Source organism: Microtus oregoni, unplaced genomic scaffold (assembly GCF_018167655.1).
Source record: "Microtus oregoni isolate MIOR12 unplaced genomic scaffold, Mior012 000041F_ref0000270, whole genome shotgun sequence".
NCBI lineage: Eukaryota > Metazoa > Chordata > Mammalia > Rodentia > Cricetidae > Microtus > Microtus oregoni.
The window spans coordinates 5,877,026-5,900,341 of NW_024543208.1; the positions used below are offsets into that span (position 1 = coordinate 5,877,026).

The following is a 23,316-nucleotide window of genomic DNA, read 5'->3' on the forward strand; positions in this document are numbered from 1 at the left end:
TAAAAAAAAAAATCCCTATTGACTGCTCAGAAATTGGTTGCAACTATACTAGACAGTGATTGGGTTGAAGGTTAGATAATTGTAGTGACTATACTCTTATGATCTAGCAAAGCCATTTCCTATATAAGTCTTAGACTCTTTAGGATAGTATGTTTATTAAAATATTTAGCATATGTTCCTTGCTTAATATTGTTTATGCTGCTTATAATTCTTTTTTCTTTTCTTTTTTTCTTTTTGGTTTTTTTTGAGACAGGGTTTCTCTGTGGTTTTGGAGCCTGTCCTGGAACTAGCTCTTGTAGACCAGGCTGGTCTCAAACTCACAGAGATCTGCCTGCCCCTGCCTCCCAAGTGCTGGGATTAAAGGTGTGCACCACCACCGCCCGGCTAACAGACTAGCGTCCGAACAGGGACTTGAACCCTGGACCCTCAGATTAAAAGTCTGATGCTCTACCGACTGAACTATCCGGGCCTTATTATTCTATACATACATGAAATATGTTCCTACTGAATATAGTTTTGTATTGATTTTGGAATTCTCTTATTTAAACAAAGGTGGGAGGTGCTGTGGAAGCACATTCCACCCATTCAGCCAATAACGTTTAAGAAACCAGCCCACTTGGGTGTGGTCTCTGATACTGTAAATGCAGCTGTAAAGCCTGTGCTTACTCCCTTGGTTCCAGCTCTGGCTTCTGGCTGCTAGACTCTGTTCCTGTTTGCCCAGAGGACTGTTATCTAGGACAGTGATCTATAAGTTTTCCCCTTAAATAAATTACCGTATTATTATTCATAGTTCTAAACTGGTGTGGGATTATTTTGTAACTTGCATCTTCACTGGATCTAAGTGTGTAGAACAAACTGGCCTTGAACTCACAAAGATTTGCCTGACTTTGCTACCCAAGTACTGTGATTAATGCACCACATCTGGCTAGCAGGTTGTTTGTTTGTTTGTTTGTTTTTGTTTTTTCAAGTCAGGGTTTCTCTGTGGCTTTGGAGTCTGTCCTGGAACTAGCTGTTGTAGACTAGGCTGGCCTCAAACTCACAGAGATCTGCCTGCCTCTACCTCCTGAGTGCTGGGATTAAAGGCGTGCACCACCACTGCCTGGCCCTGGCTAGCATTTTACATGTTTAAAAATTTATGTATGGGTCTGCGAGCTGCCCAACCAGCACGGAGGCCTGATCTTTCGGCGCCAGGAGACCCAGCATTGGGGTGAGTTTCTGGCCCATGGCACCAGCCTGGGACGGGGAGCTCTGGGGTTTCTTGGCCCCCTGTCCTGCTTGGGCTCTCTGCAGAGCCTCTACTCCCCGGATGCTGCCTCTTTCTTCCTGGCCCACCCAGCTTCTGTCCAGAGCCCTCCCCACTTCGCCCCCACTGCCCTCTTTTGGCGCGTGGCATCGCCCAGCCCAGCCTATCTGGGAGCTGGGTCCGAGTACCCGGGGTTCCCGGGCGGGCAGCAGTTCCTTTGTTTCTGGGGCCTGCCTGCACCAATCGGGGTCGGCGCTTTGTTTGCGAGCTGCCCAACCAGCACGGAGGCCTGATCTTTCGGCGCCAGGAGACCCAGCATTGGGGTGAGTTTTTGGCCCACGGCGCCAGCCTGGGACAGGGAGCTCGGGGGTTTCTTGGCCCCCTGTCCTTCTTGGGCTCTCTGCAAGGCCTCTACTCCCGGGGTGCTGCCTCTTTCTTCCTGGCCCACCCAGCTTCCGTCCAGAGCCCTCCCCACTTCGCCCCCACTGCCCTCTTTTGGCGCGTGGCATGGCCCAGCCCAGCCTATCTGGGCACTGGGTCCGAGTACCCGGGGCTCCCGGGCGGGCAGCAGTTCCCTTGTTTCTGTGGCCTGCTTGCACCAAGCGGGGTAGGCGCTTTGTCTGCGAGCTGCCCAACCAGGCCTGATCTTTGGGCGCCAGGAGACCCAGCATTGGCAGAGCCAACATTGGGGAGAGACAGCGTTTGGTAGGCAAGGAGACCTGATCCGGTAAAAGAAGATCCATAAAGGAGCATTTGGAAGAAGAGATGGGCCGATGTCAAGGCAAGAATTCGCCCAACAAGCTGAAAAGCAACATGAAGCTACCAGAAACAAGTGACCTCACAACGGGAGGACAAGAACCCCTTAATCAAGAGGAAGGAGAAAAGATTGACTTCATGAAAGTGATTGACACCCTTAAACAGCATGTAAAAAACGCCCTTATAGAAATGGATGAGAAATATAACAGAAAGTTTGAAGAATTGAATAAATCAGTGAATGATACCCTAGAAAACCAAGGAAAAACAATCAAACAGATAATGGAAACAGTTCAAGACCTGAAAACTGAAATGGAGGCAAAGAAGAAAACACAAACAGAGGGCCGGCTGGACATGGAAAATCTAGGTAAACGAATAGAGACTACAGAAACAAGCATAACCAGCAGAATACAAGAGATAGAAGAAAGACTCTCAGATTCTGAAGATACCATAGAGAAAATAAACACACTGATCAAAGAATACAGCAAGTCCAACAAACTCTCATCACAAAACATTCAGGAAATATGGGACACAATAAAAAGACCAAACCTAAGAATAATAGGAGTAGAAGGAGAAGAAGGGCAGCTCAATGGTCCAGAAAATATATTTAATAAAATTATAGAAGAAAACTTTCCCAACCTAACGAAAGATTTTCCTATGAAGGTGCAAGAAGCATACAGAACACCGAATAGACTGGATCAAAAAAAAAATCCCCTCGCCATATAATTATCAAAACACAAAGCATACAGAATAAGGAAAGAATATTAAGAGCTGCATAGGAAAAAGGCCAAATTACTTATAAAGGTAAACCTATTAGACTTACACCTGACTTCTCCATGGAAACCATGAAAGCCAGAAGGTCCTGGATAGATGTACTGCAGAAACTGAGAGACCATGGATGCAAGCCCAGATTACTATACCCAGCCAAGCTTTCGTTCATTATAAATGGAGAAAACAAAATTTTCCAGGATAAAAACAAATTTAAACAATACGCAGCCACAAATCCAGCCTCACAGAAAGTAATAGAAGGAAAATCACTAACCAAGGAGTCCAACAATGACCACAATAAGTCAGGCAACTAGAGACCCTTCACCAACACAAAACAAAGAAGGGGAACACACAAACTCTACGACTAAAAAAATGACCGGAGTTAACAACCACTGGTCATTAATATCACTTAATGTCAATGGACTCAACTCACCTATAAAAAGGCACAGGCTAAGAGATTGGATACGAAAACAGGATCCAACATTCTGCTGTTTACAAGAAACACACCTCAACCACAAAGACAGGCACCTACTCAGAGTAAAGGGCTGGGAAAAGGCCTATCAAGCAAATGGACCTAAGAAACAGGCAGGTGTGGCCATACTAATCTCTAACAAAGTTGACTTTAAACTTAAATAAATCAGAAGAGATGGAGAGGGGCATTTTATACTCATAACAGGAACAGTTCATCAGGATGAAGTCTCAATCCTGAACATCTTTGCCCCTAATATAAAAGCACCCACGTACATAAAAGAAACATTGCTAAAATTCAAGGCAGCCATCAAACTGCACACACTAATAGTAGGAGACTTCAACACTCCTCTCTCAACAATGGACAGGTCAATCAGACAGAAACCTAACAGAGAAATAAGAGAATTAATGGAGGTAATGAATCAAATGGACTTAACAGACATCTATAGAACATTCCATCCAAATAGTAAAGAATATACCTTCTTCTCTGCAGCTCATGGAACCTTCTCGAAAATCGACCACATAGTCGGTAACAAAGCAAACATCCACAGTTACAAAAAAATATTAGTAACCACCTGTGTCTTATCAGATCACCATGGATTAAAGTTAGAATTCAACAATAATGCTACCCCCAGAAAGCATACAAAGTCATGGAAACTGAACAGTCAACTATTAAACCATACCTGGATTAAGGAAGAAATAAAGAAAGAAATTAAAGTCTTCCTGGAATTCAATGAAAATAAAGAAACAACATACTCAAACTTATGGGACACTACGAAAGCAGTCCTAAGAGGAAAGTTCATAGCACTAAGTGCCCACTTAAAGAAAACAGAGAAAGCTCACATTGGAGAATTAACAGCCCACCTGAAAGCTCTAGAAAAAAAAGAAGCAGACTCACCTAGGAGGAGTAGAAGACTGGAAATAATCAAAATGAGGGCTGAAATCAACAAAATAGAAACACAGAAAACAATACAAAAAATCAATGAAACAAAAAGCTGGTTCCTGGAGAAAATCAACAAGATTGACAAACCACTATCCAAGCTAATCAAACGGCAGAGAGAGAATTTGCAAATTAATAAGATCAGAAATGAAAAGGGGGACATAACCACAGACACAGAGGAAATTCAGAGAATCATTAGATCTTACTACAAAAGCCTATATGCCACAAAATTGGAAAATGTAAAGGAAATGGATACTTTTTTAGATAAATATCATATACCAAAGTTAAATCAGGACCTGGTGAACAATCTAAATAGACCTGTTAGTCGTGAAGAATTAGAAGAGGTTATCAAAAACCTCCCTACCAAAAACAGCCCAGGACCAGATGGTTTCAATGCGGAATTCTACCAGATCTTCCAAGAAGATCTAATACCTATACTCCTTAATGTATTCCACAAGATAGAAACAGAAGGGTCATTAACAAACTCCTTTTATGAAGCCACAATTACTCTGATACCAAAACCACTCAAAGACTCAACCAGGAAAGAGAACTACAGGCCAATCTCACTCATGAATATCGACGCAAAAATCCTCAACAAAATACTGGCAAATCGAATCCAAGAACACATCCGAAAAATTATCCATTATGATCAAGTAGGCTTCATTCCTGAGATGCAGGGCTGGTTCAACATACAAAAATCTATCAATGTAATACAGCATATAAATAAACTGAAAGAAAAAAACCATATGATCATTTCATTAGATGCTGAAAAAGCATTTGACAAAATTCAACATCCATTTATGTTAAAAGTCTTGGAGAGATTAGGGATACAAGGGTCATACCTAAATATAATAAAAGCTATATATAGCAAGCCGACAGCTAACATCAAATTAAACGGTGAGAAACTCAAAGCGATCCCACTTAACTCAGGAACACGACAAGGCTGTCCACTCTCGCCATACCTCTTCAATATAGTGCTTGAAGTTCTAGCAATAGCAATAAGACAACATAATGGAATCAAGGGGATTCGAATTGGAAAGGAAGAAGTTAAACTTTCGTTATTTGCAGATGATATGATAGTGTACATAAGCGACCCCAAAAACTCCACCAAAGAACTCCTACAGCTGATAAACAGCTTTAGTAATGTGGCAGGATACAAGATCAACTCCAAAAAATCAGTCGCCCTCTTATACACAAAGGATATGGAAGCAGAGAGGGAAATCAGAGAAGCTTCACCTTTCACGATAGCCACAAACAGCATAAAATATCTGGGGGTAACTCTAACCAAGGAAGTGAAAGATCTATTTGACAAGAACTTTAAGGCTTTGAAGAAAGAAATTGAAGAGGATACCAAAAAATGGATGGACCTCCCTTGCTCTTGGATTGGGAGGATCAACATAGTAAAAATGGCAATTCTACCTAAGGCAATTTATAGATTCAATGCAATCCCCATCAAGATCCCATCAAAATTCTTCACAGATCTGGAGAGGACAATAATCAACTTTATATGGAAAAACAAAAAACCCAGGATAGCCAAAACAATCCTATACAATAAAGGATCTTCTGGAGGCATTACCATCCCTGACTTCAAACTCTATTACAGAGCTACAGTAATGAAACAGTGTGGTACTGGCATAAAAACAGAGAAATCGACCAATGGAATCGTATAGAAGACCCGGATTTTATCCCACAAACCTATGAACACCTCATTTTTGATAAAGGAGCTAAAAGTATACAATGGAAGAAAGAAAGCATCTTCAACAAATGGTGCTGGCACAACTGGATGTCATCCTGTAGAAGAATGAAAATAGACCCTTATCTGTCACCGTGCACAAAACTCAAGTCCAAATGGATTAAAGACCTCAATATCAGCCCGAACACACTGATCCTGATAGAAGAGAAAGTGGGAAGTACCCTACAGGAGATGGGCACAGGAGATCGCTTCCTATGTATAACCCCAGAAGCACAGACATTAAGGGCAACATTGAATAAATGGGACCTACTTAAACTGAGAAGCTTCTGTAAAGCAAAGGACATAGTCACTAAGACACAAAGGCAACCTACTGACTGGGAGAAGATCTTCACCAACCCCACAACAGACATAGGTCTGATCTCCAAAATATATAAAGAACTCAAGAAACTAGACTTTAAAATGCTAATTAACCCAATTAAAAAATGGGGCACTGAACTGAACAGAGAATTCTCAGCAGAGGAAGTTCAAATGGCCAAAAGACACTTAAAGTCCTGCTCAACTTCCTTAGCAATCAGGGAAATGCAAATCAAAACAACTTTGAGATATCATCTTACACCTGTCAGAATGGCAAAAGTCAAAAACACCAAGGATAACCTTTGCTGGAGAGGCTGTGGAGGAACGGGTACCCTCATCCATTGCTGGTGGGAATGCCATCTTGTGCAACCACTGTGGAAGTCAGTGTTTCAGTTTCTCAGGAAATTCGGGATCAACTTACCCCTGGACCCAGCAATACCACTCCTGGGAATATACCCAAGAGATGCTCTATCATATGACAAAAGCATTTGTTCAACTATGTTCATAGCAGTATTATTTGTAATAGCCAGAACCTGGAAACAACCTAGATGCCCTTCAATGGAAGAATGGATGAAGAAAGTATGGAATATATACACGCTAGAGTACTATGCTGCGGTAAAAAACAATGACTTCTCGAATTTTGCATGCAAATGGATGGAAATAGAAAACACTATCCTGATTGAGGTGTCCCTGACCCAAAAAGATGAACATGGGATGTACTCGCTCATAATTGGTTTCTAGCCATAAATAAGGGCCACGGAGTCTACAATAGGTGAACCTAAAGAAGCTAAGTAAGAAGGTGAACCCAAGGAAAAACATATAGTTATCCTCTTGGCTATGGGAAGTAGACCAAATTGCCGGGGAGAAAATTAGGATCTTGGGGGTGGGGTGGAATGGGGGTAAGGGGAGATGGGGAGAGAAAAGGTAGAAGGGAAGGAGGGGGGACTTGGGGAATCAGGAGAATTGGGATAAAGGAAAGGTGGATAGGGGAGCACGGAACCACAATTCTTAGTTAAGGGAACCACTTTAGGGTGAGCAAAAAATTTGACCCTAGAGGGTCTCCCAAGTGCCCAACATGAGGTTCCCAGTTAGTTCCTTGGGCAGCTGAGTATTGGGAACCTGAAATGACCCTATCCTAGAGCAATACTGACGAATATCTTGCATATCATCATAGAACCTTCATCTGGTGATGGATAGAGATAGAGACAGAGACCCACACATGAGCACTGGACTTAACTCCCAAGGTCCCAATGAAGAGCAGAAGGAGGGAGAACATGAGCAAAGAAGTCGGGACCACGAGGCGTGCACCCACCCACTGAGACAGTGGAGCTGATCTACTGGGAGCTCACCAAGGCCAGCTGGATTGTGACTGAAAAAGCATGGTATAAAACCAGACTCTCTGAACATGGCGAACAATGAGGGCTGATGAAACGCCAAGGACAATGGCACGGGGTTTTGATCCTACTTAATGTGCTGGCTTTGTGGAAGCCTAGCCAGTTTGGATGTTCACCTTCCTAGATATGGACGGAGGGGGGAGGACCTAGGACTTACCACAGGGCAGGGAACCCTGACTGCTCTGTGGACTGGAGAGGGAGGGGGAGAGGAGTGGGGGGAGGGGGAGAAGGGTGGGAGGAGGGGGAGAAGAGTGGGAGTAGGGGGAGGGAAATGGGAGGCTGGGAGGAGGTGGAAACTTGTTTATTGTTTATGTTTTTTTCTTCTTTTCTTAATAAAAAAAATTATAAAAAAAATTATGTATCTATTTTTCAATAGACAATAAAATCGTTGAAGCAAAGCATGAGGATAAAAGTATAAATACTTCCCACATATTTGTCTCCACGAGTAAACACTGTTGACATTTGTTATATATACAAGAATAAATTTTCAGTTTTTTATTAATAGCTATTTATATATTCTACTACTCTATAACTAAACTTTCTTAATAAATAAGTTACAAACATTTACTCTTATCAAAATATTTTTTCAGCAACAAATTCTTTACATTTATATTTATTTAACTTTAGCATTTCATCAATGACAATAAGTAATTATAGGACCATTTACTATATAGTTGTTGCTATGCTTCATAGTATATGGCATAAGAGGTTTCTTAAGAGAACTGCACTTACATCGAGCCTTCTATACATATAATATCTAATTATAGATGTCATGGGTATGCAGGCGTGTATGTTCCTAGATAAGCACTAGGGAAACCAGTAATTTTGAACACACAGGCTTCTTTCTTCAAAGAAAGGAATTTGTAGCCTATTATCTGCCCGGAAGAATGGGAGCAAACATGTTTAATACTCTAGTGACCTTTGCTCAATCTGTGTGGCCAAACCATACTGGATTCTTCCCCAGATCTTTGTCATGAGCTTGTCAATATGTTGAACATATCTTTATGGAAGGTCTCATATGTAGGTAATCTATAGAACCCATCTTTATGGAAAATACCAAATGAACTTTACAGAGTTTGATGTAGTCACATTTTAAGATTAATTGCAAAAGGGGATGGAGTTAATTATCACCAGAAATTAATTTTGACTGAATTGTGGTATACTTAAATATTCATAAAACAGAATGAGTCAGATTTTCAAAGTTTGAACCAACACAAATTACTAAATCATGTTCAACTGAGCTATCATTTTGCTTCCTGTGGATGTTACTTTGTTGCCTGTAGTAATCCCAGAGGCCCCATAATTTTGGGGGGCACAGAGGTTCTTGTAGTTGCAGGTAAGTACTAGGGGAACCAAAAAGGTTAAACATGCAGGGTTGTTCCATCAAAGCGAGAAGTGCATAAACTGTTATCTGTTCAGAATATTGAAAACAGACATGGTGAATGGGTCTGGTGACATTTGTTCAATCTTTTTGACCAAGACCACTATGAATCCTCCCCCAAGAACCTTATCTTGAATTTGTCAATCTATTGAAGCCTTCTTTATCAGAAATGTCATATATAATTTACAAAGAATTTGGATGTCGTCACACCATAAGCTTTTATTGAGCAAACAGAATTGAACTTTTGTGCCTCCCACATAGACCATCAATGATTGCAGAAAGGCTGAAATGTTACAGATTTAGAGATTAATTAAAATTTATTTCAGGGTAAATTTTGTACCTTTAATAGCTAACACTTATTACCTGTCTTATCTAACATCTTTGTGACTACCAGTGTGACATATAGAAGATCAAGAGTCACCACAACACTAAAGCTAAGAATGTCTTCAAAGAGCACCTGAGAACAAGAATAGAGGGTTCTGTATGGCTGGAACACACTTACCTAATGCTTCCACCAATATATCTAAAAGTGTCCCAATTCATGACTTTGTTTATTATGTTACTATAAAGATTTAATCAAAAGGGCACCACATTGCAACACGGAATTTGGGGTAATCCCAGCCATCATCAGAGTAAATCATTTTGTATTTCCAACCAGGAGAGAGCTCATAATGGCCTAGTAATCTAGAAACCTTACCCATAGAGACCATCCCTGTTAATCTACATATAACAATTCAGTTTCCACTAACTTGGTACCCTCTCTCAGCAATAGATTTAAAACACTTATGCCAAGCTGTCTTCAAGGACAGAATTCATGCCCCTGGGATTAAGTCTATTTAACAGAGCTACATTATGCCCTTTTAACTCCCCAAGACTAGAGAGATACATGTTGCTCCACTCTTTCCAGTCCTCTGCTAGTACAATGAGAAACCCTGTTTTGAGATAATGTCAAATGCAGGCTAGAAAAAAAATGAACTACATAATGAAGAAGTCAGGCTACAGCAAGGACAAGCTCTTCTCCAACCTGCTCAACTAATAAACTGGTATAATTCAGTCAAGGTAACTTTACCAAAAGGAATACAACAGATTCTATTGCCCCTGGATGCTTTGAAAAATCCGTAGTTTGAAACTATATGACTCCCTTCTCCACATGACCTAGAGAGGCCTACTTACTGAAATTCGTTAAACAAATAATATCCAAAACTCTTCTGGATTTCATTCTAAGAGTAAAAGCCATTCTATACAGAAAACTAACAAACCCTGAATCTAAAGCAGTGCTCTTACACAATATTCTCTGGGAAGGAATGACAATGGAACACAGACAGGCTTGTCAGGGACTAAAAAATGAACATTAAGATAAGTGGATCATGGCTACTGATGACATTGCAACTGCCTCATATCATGCCTGCTCTCTTCCCCAAGCTTTTGCAGCCACAGCACAGTCTAGTTCAAAATGCTTTAAGTGTGGAGAGAATGAGCACTGGAAACAAGATTGAAATAACCCAACTTCCCTTAAACTCTCTAAGTCTTCCTGTCTATGTTGTAAAATAGTATCACTGGAGAAAGGAGAGCAAATTCAAATATGGCAAAGATGGAAAACTTCTGCCACCTTTAAACTCCTTGTGGAATAGCCCACAAGTCCACTGGGTTAGTAATATGCTAGAAAAATCTCAGCCTAAACTTTCAATAAAAATTGGCAATAAAAATTTCAAATATATAATAGACACAAGGGCAGACAAGCCTTTCCTAAGAAAAATCAAAGTTCATCCACATTGAACCCTCCTACTGGGGCCCAACTAATGGGTATATGTGGTCTGTCATGATCATTTATTTATTAACCAAGACTTTTATAGCTGGAAAAACCCAGAGGGAACAAATGGGAACATTAGACCCCTATTGCTCAATGTTGTAACAAACTTGCTGGGAAGAGTACCAGGGTCCTGTCTCAGCTCATGTTCAGGTACTGAGGCAGAGAAGGGGAATCAGGGCAAGAGAAATTTGTGACCAATAGTAAATTACACTCAAGAGGCCCTAACAGCTTGGTCTTACCAGGGTTTATATGAACAGCTTTAATATTGACTTCTGTTTTTGACTTTAAGAAATCATTATAACAGATTTTGTCTTACCAGGGTTATATGAACAGTTTTAATATTGACTTCTGTTTTTGACTTTAAGAAATCATTATAATTTAAGTAATATCTTGAGATCATTATGAAAGCCCCATTTTTCCTTTACTCTTCCACAAATATACCTTCTCACACTCTACATGACCTTACTCTAGACATAGAATTCCGTATTTTTTATTGAGCTCTACATTTTTCTCTGCTCCCCTCCCTGCCTTTCCCCTACACTTCAACACTCCCCCAAGGTCCCCATACTTCCAATTTAGTCAGGAGATACTGTCTTTTTCTACTTCCCATGTAGATTAGATCTATTTATGTCTCTCTTAGGGTCCTCATTGTTATCTAAGTTCTCTGGGATTGTGATTTGTGGGCTGGTTTTCTTTGCTTTATGTTTAAAGACCACTTATGAGTGAGTACATGTGATACTTGTCTTTCTGTGTCTGGGTTACCCCACTCAAAATGATGTTTTCTAGCAGTATTTTTGCAGGCTTAACTAAATATCATGCCAGACACCTCATCCTCTTGCAGCAATTATGTCAGCAACATAAGTTGCTTGCTCTTACAAAGTTAAAAAAATAATAGATGTGAGAACAAAGGTTTAAGAACAATATTCAAGCACAGGCAATTCTTTCAAGCCTGCATGATATCCTTTTAAACAGTTCCCTTTCTACAAGGGAGTAGCATGTCTCAATTTCCCTGTAAAAAATAACCTTTGACAAAGCACTCTTTTCCCATCTCACTATACCAGACTTTTTCCTCAAATATAAACTCTTATATATGGTAAAGATGGATCTCTCTACCCCAACTTTGCACTGTAGCTTTTCCTCTTGGAGTATACCAGATCCTACCAATGATTCTATGCTTGGTGTCCAGGGAAGTTACTCTCAATTTTTGGCACCATGTGTATTCCTGAGGCTCTCCCTATTCTAGGTATATGTGCCTAAATGATCTTTCCAAAACAGTAAAACAAGCCGGGAGGTGGTGGTGCAAGCCTTTAATCCCAGCACTTGGGAGGCAGAGGCAGGCGGATCTCTGGGAGTTTGATACCATCCTGGTCTACAAGAGCTAGTTGCAGGACAGGTTCCAAAACCACAGAGAAACCCTGTCTTGAAAAACAAAACAAAACAAAAACAAAAACAAAAAAAACCCCATTAAAACAGGTTTAATGCCCCAAATGTTATTTTCTCATATGTACCTATCTCTATTGAGCCAGAAATGTTCTCAGGGTTTGGCTTTGTAGTCAATAATAACAGATAAGACATTTGAGAAGCATTATCCCCCTGGTGAAACTTAGGTGAAAATATTTAATGAAGTTCAGAATTTCCAGAGAAAACTAGAAATATTGCATGTGTGACTGAAAAAGTAAAACTAAAAACCACCTAAAGAGCCACCGATATAACAAATGAGAAGAGAGTATGGAAGTTACATTAATTTTGCAAATTCCTATGCTGTCCTATGTTGTATAGGTCCTTGAAAAGTGAGTATCTGTCTCCATAGGTGCCATGGCATGAGAAAACTCATTTCACATTTAGTTAGACACTTATCTGAGACTAGACTGCACACCTCCCAACAAAAGAGTCATTTCAGAAGATCAAATGTGTTTCTTGTTAGTGGAAAAGAGGGAGAATGCCTCCAGATAGGAGGTTACAAAAATATCAAGGTCATTGGGCAACTGAGGAGAGGGAACCTGAAATGACCCTATCCTATAGCCATGCTGATGAATATCTTGAAAATCATCTTAGAACCTTCATCTGGAGATGGATCGAGATAGAGATAGAGACCCAAATAGGAGCACCGGACTGAGCTCTTAAGATCCAAATGAAGAACAGAAGGAGGGAGAACATAAGCAAGGAAGTCAGGACCACGAGGGGTGCACCCACCCACTGTGCCAGTGGAACTGATCTATTGGGAGCTCACCAAGGCCAGCATGACTGGGACTGAATAAACATGGGATGAAACCGAACTTTCTGTACATGGCGGACAATGAAGGCTGATGAGAAGCCAAGGACAATGGCACTAGGTTTCGATTCTAATACATGAACTGGCTTTGTGGGAGCCTAGCCTGTTTGGATGCTCACCCTCCTGGACCTGGATAGAAGTGGGAGGACCTTGGACTTCCCTCAGGGCAGCGAATCTGGACTGCTCTTCATTCTCTAGAGGGAGGGGGAATGGAGTGGGGGGAGGGGGAGAGGGGGAAAGGAGTGGGGGGAGGGGGCAATATGTGGGAGGAGGGGGAGGAAAATGGGGAGGAGGCGGAAATTTTTTTTTCAACAACTAAAAAAAAAAAGAAAGAAAAAAGAGCAAAAAAAATATCAAGGTCAAAAGAACCCCCAATTCTAAGGGCCACTCTTTACCTAGAATGAATCACAGAAGATTCCGTGTAGGTAGAACAGTAGCCTTTAGCTGGGGTTAAATTAGCTATTTTAACAAACGTTGGTTAAACACAAATTAGACAGGAGACATATTCATTACTCTAAGAGCCCCTGAAACACCCTTGCTTTTGTAATCAATGAGAAGAACACGACCTAGTGGCTCCACGATCTAGGAGCAATTAATAGAAACATTAAAATTTGTGGCTTGCCTCAGTACAGCCTCTTTCTTGCCTCTGCCATACCAGTTTATACCCTGATATTAGTTTTAGACATTAAAGATTGCTTTTTTTCAATACCACTCCACAAACAAGATTGCAAGCATTACCTTTTTAGTAACTAAAATCAACAACTCAAAACCAGCTGATAGATATGAGTGGAGGGTCCTCTCTCATACCATGGCTAACACCCTCACAATTTGTCAGGAAGCTGTAGCCTATGAATTAAAACCAATTATTAATTCAGGTCTTCATATATAGTGTTATATGCATAACCTATTAATGTTTCATGACAAAAGACTGGGTCAAGAACTAGCATTAGAACATCTTAAAATACAAGCCGTAAAGTCCTCAAAGAAAGAGACTTATAGTAGAAGATAAGATCTACCTGCTACCTCCTATCACATTTCTGCAGACAGAAATTACCCTGATCAGTCCAGTCGCTAAACCTGTTATGACTTCCCAAAACCATGAACCTTAAATACCCTTCCAAACTTCTAAGGCAAGCAATATTAACTGAATGAGTCCCATATTTTCATCCTACCAGATAAATCCTCCCAATACAAGAAACATACCTCAAAGGATTATTTAGTCCATATTCAGACAGTATGTACGTGGTTAAACTGCTCCTGTGACTAGCCCACTGTTACGTCAAGCTTAATGATAACTCAAATTTCAAATATATTCCAAACAAGAACAAGTCCGATCTTTATCAGCCATATACAGACACATTCATCCCTCCTTGAATCCCTCTTTGATGGCAACACTTTAGGTGATAAGATTGCCATGACTGGAACCTTCACTATTTCACCCTTCATCATTAAAGCATTCCATCTGCTGACCCATATCTTCTTAAGAGGACTACAATTCATTTACCCCCATAAAACATTGTAGCATGGAATAATAGAAACTTAGAGACAAAAATTGGGGTTCAACACAAAAACCAGAAGAACAAGGCATCCAAGCCACTAGAGAAGTCTTACTTCTACCAAAGCTGGGCAACTGTAAATTAAGCAGAATAAGCATCTTTCTCTTATCATTTTATATTCCCTCTAGTGCTAGGATTAAGGGCGTATAACTCACTAGCACTAGAATTAAAGGTAGAACCCACTACCACCTGGATTTGTTTCTGTGTTGATATTCTGTAGCCCAGAGTAACCTTGAACTCACAGAGATCTATCTACCTCTGTCTCCAAAATCCTGGGGATAAAAGTGTATGTCACTATTACCTGACCTCTAGTGGTTTTAGGTTTGACTCTGGTCTTCAAGCAAGATTTATTCATTAAAATACAAATAATATATCACTATAAAATACCTTAAACACATTCTCAAAACTTGTTCCTCTTATGTTTCCCTAATCCACGTTCCCACAATACAGCACTTGGGCATTAATCCCAGTGGCCTTCAAACCAATGCCGTCTGTCAGATTAATGTCATTCATATTCAGTCCTTTAGTAGACAGGAATCTGTATTTGTCACTACAGACACCTATTTTCATTTCAACTGGACTAGAACACAGACTGGTAAACACACGCACACACATATGCACGCACACACACATTAATCATATGCCCTCCACTTTTGCTGTCACAGTAGTTCCCTCCAGATCAAAACTGATAATGGACTGGCAGTTAAAAGACATCAATTAAAAAAAAATGTGAATATTTGAAAATACTAGCATTTTCCACAGTCTTCAGGGCAAAGCCATCATTGAAATAACACACCAAACACTTAAACAAGTATAAGACTCCTGACTATCAACATTCAATTAATTAAACCTGGCACTATTCACACTCAATATGAAAGCTATTTGTGCTTCCAAGACAACCCCCACTGCATTGTCTATCACTGGAGCCATCACCACACACACCATCCATTTTGGTCCTATAGAAGAACCCACTTGGCAGGTGTTTTAAGAGGTGCATGCTCTTGCTAACAATTGAAAGGGGATTTGCTTGTGTCTCCTCACAGGATCACCCTTACCCTGTCTGGGTACTAGCCTATAATATCTCACACAACATGACTCCTCCAGTCAAAAAGTTGGCAGGCTGTTTGATCATGGAGAAGACAAAGAAGAACAACACAGGCACCCAAAGGCAGGCAATCAAATCACCTGGGGAGACATTCATGCCCTTATTGAAACTGTCCAACACTCTTCCCTTTTCATTATTGTAAAGGCTGTTTTTATTTGTTTAGATTCTAATGTTTCTGCTTTGTGTAGACCTCCTAATATTTTTCAATGGTGTTTCTTTATGAGAGAGGCTTACCAAGGCCATAACATTATTATAGGTTTTTGAATTGCCCAACTGAAGGATGGTCTCCTTCAACCCCCAATTCAACCAAATGTTTAATAGTCTCTCTCATATGCTTCCCATACAGACAATTCAGATTCAAACAAGAATGCCTGCCAGATGTAAGAACCTATGGGAGATGTGAGAGATGATATTGTGAAATGGAAGAGTCCTATAATCTAAACACCCTGCTTTAATAAAGGAAAGTCTGCTCCTTCACAATACCTAGTCCCTGGAATGAGTGTTGGCACATATCAGTTCAGATATTACTCTATGCTTTGCCCATATCTCAGACACCTGTGGCTGATCTTCTTGTATAACAACTTGTTCTGGCATGCCAATCCATTCTAAAACATGACATTATTCTCTCTCATGAAAAATAGGATTACCAACAGATCAAAGCCACTGTTCCATGGAACCAATACATTCAATATAGGGATTACTTACTTTCTCCCTTTCACTACCCATCCTAACACCTCTAACTGCTTCTTTTGCATATCTAGAAATAGACCTTTCCTAGCAGCTGTTTCAGTCACTATCACTCTCTTTTACTGCCAGACCATAACAAATAAACAATAATCACTGGTTCTTACCTGTCAGATATTCTCTTACTTGACCTTCTAACTATCCAGTTTGTATTCCAGTCAGGAAATCACTTCTGATTATTAATGTCTCACTAAGATAACTCTTTCCAGTCGGACATGAGTTATCGCTCCCCTTTTTCTTTGGTGCAAGGGAAAAGCCCAACCATATGTTAACTCTTCCTTGTCTACCATTTGCATAACTGTCATTTTATGCCCTGGGCATACCTGTTCAAGGAAGAAGAAGCTACTTTTTTCCTTAAAATCTGCTCTTAAAGAGATATTTTCATCCAGATTTCTTCTAGTGGGACTTTGGATAACCCTTTCTCTGGATACAGGGGATGCTGCAACTGCTCCCATCATACAGACCCATCATCTGGAAGGGTACTCTTGGGGTAAACTTAACCAGGGCATGACATTACCGATAGGAAACCTTGAGTCACTCCAAAGACGGATGAACTGTCATGCAGGCATGGTTCTCCAGAATCAAAGAGACCTTGGTATAATAACTAATATATATATATATATATATATATATATATATATATATATATATATATAAAATCAGGGGAGATTTGTGATATCTTGGGAGAAGAATGTTGTTTCTTTGTCAATAAGTCCAATTTAGTGGAACAATATGTAAAACATACTTAGATCCCTATACAAATATCTCCTGGTCTGGTATCAGCAGCAGGAATCTTTTTCCTGGTTTCAAAATCCTTTGTTTTCTTGGTTCCTCCCACTTATTAGTCACCTAATTATTCTTGGTTTTATTTTGATGCTTGCTCCCTGCATTATTCAATTCTGCTGGTGGCAGTTTACCACCACTGCTAGAATTACCACCAATCAGGTCACATGGTTCACTAACAGGTCCTGGACCCCTCTAATGCCAATGACAGGGTCCCCAAGACTTACAATGACAACTTTCCATTATAAAATAAAACAGAAGAAGGTGTTGGAAGGCCCTGTTGCTTAAAGGTGTAATACACCATCTCTGGACAGCTCACTGAGCTTGGTACAAAACTGGAGGACTCCCTTCTAGCACATTCTCCTGCTATCTACCAGACCTTATCTGGTGGTCCTCATTGAACCTGGTTTTCTTACTAATCTTAAGAATGACCTTTGACATAGTTTACAGCAATGCCCCCCACAGCCCATAACATAATTAGTTATTGTGGTTCAGCTATATGGTGGGGTTGTGCTCCCAAATTCAAATTAGGTGATGTCCCACTGCTGCTCCCATTCTCTATATTTCCCCTCACTCTGGAATAAAATTGGACTGTAACACTGAAGCAGTCTTCCAGAAGGCTATTTCTATCATGCTCATGGGTGTCTGAACCCTGATTTCTACTCTTCTCCCTCCTCCCTTGTAGATTGGTGACCAACCATTCCTGAGGAGAAGAGAGAGACCCACAAAACATCATGAGCAATACAAATTTAAAAGGAATGACTTATTTGGACTTATGATTCTAGAGGGATGAAATCCATCGTGACACCAAGTGGAAGCCATAGCAATAGGAAACAGTGCTACAGCTCATATCTCAAACTACTAGTATGAATCATAGAAAGTGAATTATAAGTGGATTTATACTTTAAACACTGAAAGCCTGCCTCCCTGTGATGTATTTACTTTAGTAAGGCTATACCTCTTAGACCTGAAAAAACTTTTCCATCAGACAAGTATAAGTTAAAGAGAAAATGTTTTATTTTGTTAAAAACTATATTGTTACAACCATGAAGCTTGTTCCTAGATCCCTGAGTAAAGACAACAGGTAAATCAAGTATGGTCATAAAAGGACATAGGAGAGCTGTGAGCATTCTGATGGAGCTGAAAGTACTGCCACTGTAATCTGGAACATGTGCTAATTTATTCTGTACAGTACAGAGGACAGGGTTTGATGCTTTTGGTAGGATGTTTCTATAAAGTGAACAATCTCAGGTTGTAAAGATCTAGGAGGAAGCTGCAGTACCTAATTTTCTGTCCCTACTGATCAATTATTGGAGAAAGGAAAGACTTTGCCAATTCTAAGTCTGACCTACATGAAGAAAAGATTGCCAATTTATTTGAGACCTGAGACCTCAACTTATGTTCTGGTAGTGCCTATTTCAGTAATACACACTTAAAGCTCTCATAATTTATCATTATCATCCTGTATGCACTGGCAATGCTTAAGCAAGCATGGGCAGCCCATTTATGGTGATTCTCCTGTGCAATCCTAGATTATTGTATTATTGTCATACCTAAGATTTCACAGTCTTCTTTTCTGCTGTCTATTCAGTGGATTTTTTTTTTGGTTATTCCTCTTTGCTTTATCCTGTGAACTCATCCAAGCATCACTATCTTTGGGTATCTGCCATTATTTATTTTTATAACTTGGCCAAAGTACCTCAAGCGCCATAGCTGTATCCTATAGTTTACTTCATTCTGTAGATGGAGATGTTTCTTAATGATGTTGTTGCATAGCCTATCTCTTTGTGTGCCTAGAATCCTCCTGAGATATGTCATCTCAAAAACATTCAGTCACTGTTCTGAGGAACATTTCATTGTCCTGGCTTTAGAGTTGTAAAGAAGGCAGCTCAAGACAAGTGCCTCATATTTGTAATTTTGCTGTTGTCATTTTGTTTCTTGCTGACCAAACCTTTCTTAGTGCCTGGAAAGCAGCCCTTGCTATTTCTATTCGCCCCTTGACATCTGAAATTGTTCCCTCCTTTGAACTGAGGTTTTCTCACAGACAAATTTGACTAACAAATGCACGTACAGTCAAGCTGAAACTTCTATCTAGCATCTAAAACAGTGCTGACTTAGGGTCAGATCACCAACTTGTTATGGCCAACATTCAACTGAAACTTAAGGGAGACAAGCCAGGCAAAATGAACCAGAAGATATATTGTAAACTACTGATGAACATTGTTGTATGAAGAGAGTACAAGAAAACTTCTAAAAAAAAAAGAGAGAGAGAAATCATTAAATAATTCTTTACAAATATAGAAAACAAATGGGAGATAATCAAAATATCTGTACAGGAGGCTTCAAAGGAAATTCTTGGTTATGAAAAAAGCAACACCACCAGTAGAATGGTTTCTTGCGGAGACAATCAATCTAGTAGAAGAAAGAAAGAAGCTAAACAGCAAATGAAGAGACAATCTACAGGTAATAAATCACCACAACTATCTGTGCAAGAAGATCAAAAGAAGAGTCAAGAAGGAGCTCACCAAGGCCAGCTGGACTGTGACTGAAAAAGCATAGAATAAAACTGGACTCTCTGAACATGGCGAACAATGAGGGCTGATGAGAAGCCAAGGACAGTGGCACAGGGTTTTGATTCTACTTCATCTTCTGGCTTTGTGGGAGCCTAGCCAGTTTGGATGTTCACCTTCCTAGACATGGACAGAGGTGGGGGAGGACCTTGGACTTTCCACAGGGCAGGGAACCCTGACTGCTCTTTGGACTGGAGAGGGAGGGGGAGAGGAGTAGGGGGAGGGGGAGAAGGGTGGGAGGAGGGGGATGGAAATGGGAGGCTGGGAGGAGGCGGAAACTTTTTTCTTCTTTTTCTCAATAAAAAATTTAAGAAACAAAAGGATGGAAAGCTATACATACCAGGTATATGCAAAGAGGTTGAAGGGGCTAGACATTAAAATAAAACACATTTTGTCTACAAAGCTATCAGATGAATAATTGCTAGATAAGCTCCTCAGATTCGGGTGATTAAAAATGAGCAAGGTCATTTGTTAACAGAACCTGGGGAAGTAAATCAAAGATGGAGACAATACTTTGACATCCTATACAATGACCCTATGGTTGTCAATGTAGGCTACAATGAGAAATACTTGAACAAGAGAAAATGCTTCTTCAGAGAAATATGGAAACATGAAGTGATTCTCATGCAACGGAAGTACTCATTCATAATCCCCATACATAAAAAGAAGGACAAGCCAGACTGCTAAATTACAGGGGTATTATTTTATTGTGCCTTAGCAGTAAGATCTTCTCCTGAACAGGGTCCCTGATAACCCTGGAGGAGGAAAAGGAATGGAGGGAACAAGAGACACGAGAAACAACAGCAAGACAGGCTTTCTGATCAAGCTGGCACGTTATTATTTTTCAGAAGCTGTTATATAGCAAACTGGCAAGAGGGAGGGAAGGGTGTCAGGTCTGCTGGAATTCAGGTCCTGAGACATCCCTACCTGATAAGGAAATACTGAGGGTCTATGATTGTTGACTAACAAGGGAAATGCTAATTGTTTCTAAAGCCTGGGGTCTATAGGTCTCACTAGGCTAATTTCCTAGGTCCAGAACTTGCTCTGCAGAAGTGAATGTCTTACTTGTGAACTTAAGATGGCATAAACAAAACACAGGTCTCAATATACAGGTCCTTGATTCCAGCAAAGGATCAAAAACAGAATAGAGGAAATCCTAGCAGAGGCCCAGTGCAGCTTCAGAGCTAACAGGAATACAATTGATCAGATCTTCACTTTGAGGCAACTGGCAAACACATAGAAAGAATTTGACAAAGCCTTATACATCTGTTACATCGACTTCAGGAAAGCATTCCATAGCATTTAGCCCACACACAGATTCTTTTTTAATCTCTCCAACAGTACAGAGGCTTTCCTTTCTCAGGGCCATGATGTCACTATCCAGCATATAACTCTGTTCATAGGATGTCCTCAATAAATATCTCCTGAAAACATAAAATACTTTCAGGTGAAATAGTGCATTTGTGCTCTTTAAATATTATTTCATATTAGGTTCCTTACATCTCTGACCATGAAATAATTGATAATTCAAGTTTATTTTTCTACAGTGTGCAAATCATAGTCAAAAAGAGGAGTGGTGATTATTTCCCTAATTCTCAGACACAAAATGGATCAAAAAGTTTTATCACTAAAGGTTCACACAAAACAAGAGATTTGAACAGCTTTAAAATGCAACTGCAGTAGTGGTCATCTTTATCTTGCTCCCTAAGCAGCATAATATGGTGGGAAACTGGAATAGATCTTAACATGAAGTGGCTTAAATAAAAAAAAAAAAATGGAACAAGTAGTGTTTGAGATCAGAGGGTAAAATGCTATACTTACTCATCTTATCACAACTAACTGACCACTATTATGTTCTAAGTAGTGGCTCTTAATTAATTCTCAGCCTCACTGTCAATCAAAATGCATCATGGAAACAGAAGAAGATGTTGACCAAAAACTCCACAATTATTAAATGGTGCCACCAAATTTATACCTCACTTTTAGCCTGTGGACTCAGATTTCATAACCCTGGCAATTAATTACTGATATCAACTTTCCAAGATCACACACTTTACATTATGAACTAAATAAAATCTCTCTTTACAAAATGGCCATGTGTCATTGAGATGCCATAGGAGAGTTCAAAAATGTCAGTAGTCCTGACACTAATGGTAGACAGACAATACAAAAGAAAATGAGAAAAACAAAATAATTTCAGAGGAAAATGGATTATTTAAGTATTTAAAATATAATGTATACAATTATTATAATACAAGTGATGGTAGGTCACCTAGAGGATTGCCAAGTTTATTCTTAGAGATTGACAAAGAATTAATCATCAGGGAAATATAGAAGACACAGCCTCCAAGAAAAAGTAACAAGTCTATCTCTTCCAGATGGAAGGACCCTAATTCTGGAGTGCACTCTTGCCTGGGTATTTAACAGGTCCCCTGGTTCTTCTTCCTTCCCATATTAGTCCCATTTGGATAATCCCTTATCTTCCTCTGTTTCTCTTCACAATATCTTTTCAAAAGAAGATGCAATCCTGGGAAGGCTGATGTCACTTTCTTCTTTCAACTGTTTCCTTCCAAATGTCCTTCATTTTTTCCACAAACAGAAGCAAATGCATTTTAAAGGAGTTTCTAAAAACATATTGTAAAGTTATGAAGTATAAGAGAAGTACGTGAATTAAACTAGCAAAATTGAAAATTACGCATTTAAAAGTGACCAATTCAGTATCTTTTAGTATAACGACAATATTCTTAGACCTTTTTTAGTTCTAAAACCTTTTATCACTGTTGACATTACTAACCATTCCTCCATTTCTACAAACCCGCACTCAATTTTATCTTTGAATACATTCAAATATATCTTTTTATACTCATTTTATTTTACATAACAAAATGCTTTGAGTTTCACCCTTATTATAAAATGTAACTATTATTATTGCTTTGAAAGCCTGAATAATATTCCTTTACAAATGTATGTCACAAAAATTTGTTTATCCTTCATCAACTGATTGACATTTGAACTGTTTCCATATTTTAGCTATTGTGAGTGCTGTTGCTGTGAATTTGCATTTAGATGTCTTTAAGTACTACCTTCAATTTTTATTTTGTGTTTAAAAATTTAATGGTTCCCCAAAGTCTAAACCATTTAAGAACATTTCAGTTTGTTTGCATTCAAGTCACATGTTATCTTCTTTTATAAAAATTTATTGCCATCTCACCTTACAGCAAAAACAGAATCTCTTCCCAAATCTACCAACCTAAAGGCATCACCTTTTCTGTGAGATGCATCTGCCATTCAACTAATTTGAAGGAGTGAAGGCAGGTAGAATAAAAGCAAACATCACCACCAACAACAAAAATAATACCAAAGCCAAGAAAACCCAAGTAACTGAGAACACTAATTTATCTATCCAAGTGCTATGAAATAGGACTTGAGTTGCAGGTATATTTACTCCACTTCAGGACTCAAGAATCTTCACTCTGAGATCA

General features: G+C 39.6%; 1 non-coding gene across 1 annotated transcript; it reads right to left on the reverse strand.

Moving 5' to 3' along the window:
• Positions 1-396: 396 nt before the first annotated feature.
• On the reverse strand, positions 397-469 carry Trnak-uuu. Its single transcript has one exon. It is a non-coding gene; the product is annotated as a tRNA-Lys (tRNA).
• Positions 470-23,316: the final 22,847 nt, after the last annotated feature.